Source organism: Silurus meridionalis, chromosome 25 (assembly GCF_014805685.1).
Source record: "Silurus meridionalis isolate SWU-2019-XX chromosome 25, ASM1480568v1, whole genome shotgun sequence".
NCBI classification, from domain to species: Eukaryota; Metazoa; Chordata; class Actinopteri; order Siluriformes; family Siluridae; genus Silurus; species Silurus meridionalis.
This window is the reverse complement of record NC_060908.1, coordinates 17,542,501-17,545,000: the sequence shown is the minus strand read 5'-3', so window position 1 is coordinate 17,545,000 and position 2,500 is coordinate 17,542,501. Positions and strand designations below refer to the sequence as shown.

The 2,500-nt window shown below is 42.9% G+C and overlaps 1 protein-coding gene across 3 annotated transcripts in view; it reads left to right on the top strand.

The window, feature by feature from the left end:
• cchcr1 (coiled-coil alpha-helical rod protein 1) overlaps window positions 1–546 on the top strand; it is an 8,291-nt gene extending 7,745 nt beyond the window's left edge. For 2 of the 3 annotated variants that reach the window (XM_046838669.1, XM_046838667.1), the window contains exons 16-17: window positions 1–96; window positions 221–546. The exon at window positions 1–96 is cut by the window's left edge and continues 34 nt beyond it. The gene's annotated coding sequence lies outside the window, so the exon portion shown is untranslated. The remainder of the gene's footprint in view (window positions 97–220) is intronic. The other variant, XM_046838668.1, reaches the window with a different exon arrangement.
• The last annotated feature ends 1,954 nt before the right edge of the window (window positions 547–2,500 follow it).

Here is a 2,500-nt window from a genome sequence, read left to right as displayed (position 1 = left end):
TTAAGAAGATGAGAAGAGCAGCACTACACACATCTACAGTTCTGAAAGATAAACAACATAAACAGCAGCAGACTGGAGATACTGAACAGCAAGAAGGTGAGACACACACACACTTTTACAGTCTCACACACTTTCACGGTCACGTGTTTTTACTCTGTCCTTTTTGTGTGTGTGTGTGTGTGTGTGTGTGTGTGTGTGTGTGTGTGTGTGTGTATGTTAGGCAGGGTGTTGAGTGTTTTAAGTGAGCTACACTCTCTTAGCTCAGCACTCATACACAGCACAGACGAGGAAGACGAGGACGAGGAACAAGACAAGAAGACCACACACTGAACACACACACACACACACACGTGGTCAGTATTCAGTGTTGGTGTTAGAAGGGTATTGCTGTGTTGTAGTTATAATGATTCAGTAGTGTGTCTAACAGGTGGAATGTGTTTATGGATCTGTTTGTTTTATTACAAATGTGTCATTAATTAATATGTAAACTGTGTAATAATAATAATAATAATAATATAAAATAAAATTGTTTTTATTTAAACATTATTTATTGTAAATCCTGAATCTGTTGCAGAGATGGGGGTGTCAGAGAGCTGGGATGAGGCAGGGATAAGGGGGTGGGGCGGTCGGAGAGCCGGGATGTTGTGGGGGCGTCAAGGGGTAGGGGATGGTCGGAGAGCCGGATGGGGCTGGGTGGGGGGCAGACGATGCACTTATAGCGGGGAAAATAAGTATTTGACACATCAGCATTTTTTATTAAGTATACAAGTTGAGTCATAATAAATAAAGTGAAATGAGACAGGGAATAAGTATTGAACGCATGAAGATAACAAGGTGCAAAATGGCATAGAAAGCCAGGAGATCTGAAATCTGTCAGTATTGAGAGAGAAACACTGCCCCCTATCAGTACTAATTGACGGCCTATAAAGGCTTCTCATTACCCAGGAGGCACACAGGAAAGACTTCATGATGGGTAAAAGCAAAGAACTCTCTCAAGATCTTCGTAATCTTCTCTCTAAAAAACATTTTGATGGGAATGGTTCTAGGCGCATTTCCAGAATGCTGAATGTTCCTGTGAGCACTGTGGGGCCATTATCCGAAATGGAAAGAGCATCAGTTCACCATAAACCGCCACGATCAGGTGCTCCACGAAGATCCCTGTCCGAGGAGTCCAAAGAATAATCAGGAGAGTTCACCAAGAGCCAAGAACCACTCGGGCAGAACTTCAGGAAGACCTTGCATCAGCAGGTACTGTTGTTTCAAAGAAAACTATAAGCAATGCACTGAACCGCCATGGCATCCATGCACGCTCACCACGCAAGACTCCATTGCTGAAAAAAAAGCGTGTTGAGGCTCAGTTAAAGTTTGCGAAAGAGCATTTAGAGAAGTCTGTGGATTATTAGGAGACTATAGTCTGGTCAGATGAAAGCAAAATTGAACTTTTTGACAGTCATTCTACACACCATGTTTGGAGAGGAAATGGCACTGCCCACCACCCCAAGAACACCATACCAACAGTTAAATTTGGGGGTGGAAGCATCATGGTTTGGGGCTGCTTTTCAGCAAGGGGTACTGGCAGACTTCATATTATTGAAGGCAGGATGAATGGAGAAATGTACCGGGACATTCTGGATAAAAATCTGCTGGCATCTACCAGAAAGCTGAAAATGAAAAGAGGGTGGACATTTCAGCAAGACAACGATCCCAAACACAAGGCCAAGGAAACAATGAAGTGGTTTCAAAGAAAGAAAATCAAGTTGCTTGAATGGCCCAGTCAATCCCCTGACCTAAATCCCATAGAAAATCTATGGAGAGAACTGAAGATCAAAGTTCATAAAAGAGGCCGTAGGAACCTTTTAAGATTTAAAGACCATTTGTGTGGAATAATGGGCCAGAATCACTCCTGAGCAATGCAGACGTCTGGTCTCTCCATACAAGAGGCGTCTAGACGCTGTAATCACCAACAAAGTCTTTTCTACAAAGTATTAAATAAAGTGTGTTTAATACTTATTCCCTGTGTCATTTCACTTTATTTATTATGACTCAACTTGTATACTTAAATGTTCTGATTTCTTTGTATGAGTTCAATATTTGGCTTGATGGCTACATCTGGTGGAAATTTTGTGTCAATAGCCCATTTAGAGATAAAAATGTGTCAAAAAAGACTGCGTGATGCCAGTGTTCAGAATGAGGGTAGAGGATACCTGGTTTCCCAACCTGATATCCTCTACCCTCATTCTGAACACTGGCATCCCGCAGGGCTGTGTTCTGAGTCCACTGCTCTACTCCCTGTTTACCCACGATTGTGCTCCTCTGTATAACTCCAACATCTTCATTAAGTATGCAGATGACACCACCGTGGTCGGCCAGATTGGCAACAATGACGAATCGGCCTACAGGGGAGAGATCCATAATCTAGCAGCGTGGTGTGCCACCAACAACCTGACCCTCAATGCCACGAAGACCAAAGAGCTCATTGCGGATTTTTGGAAATCCAACA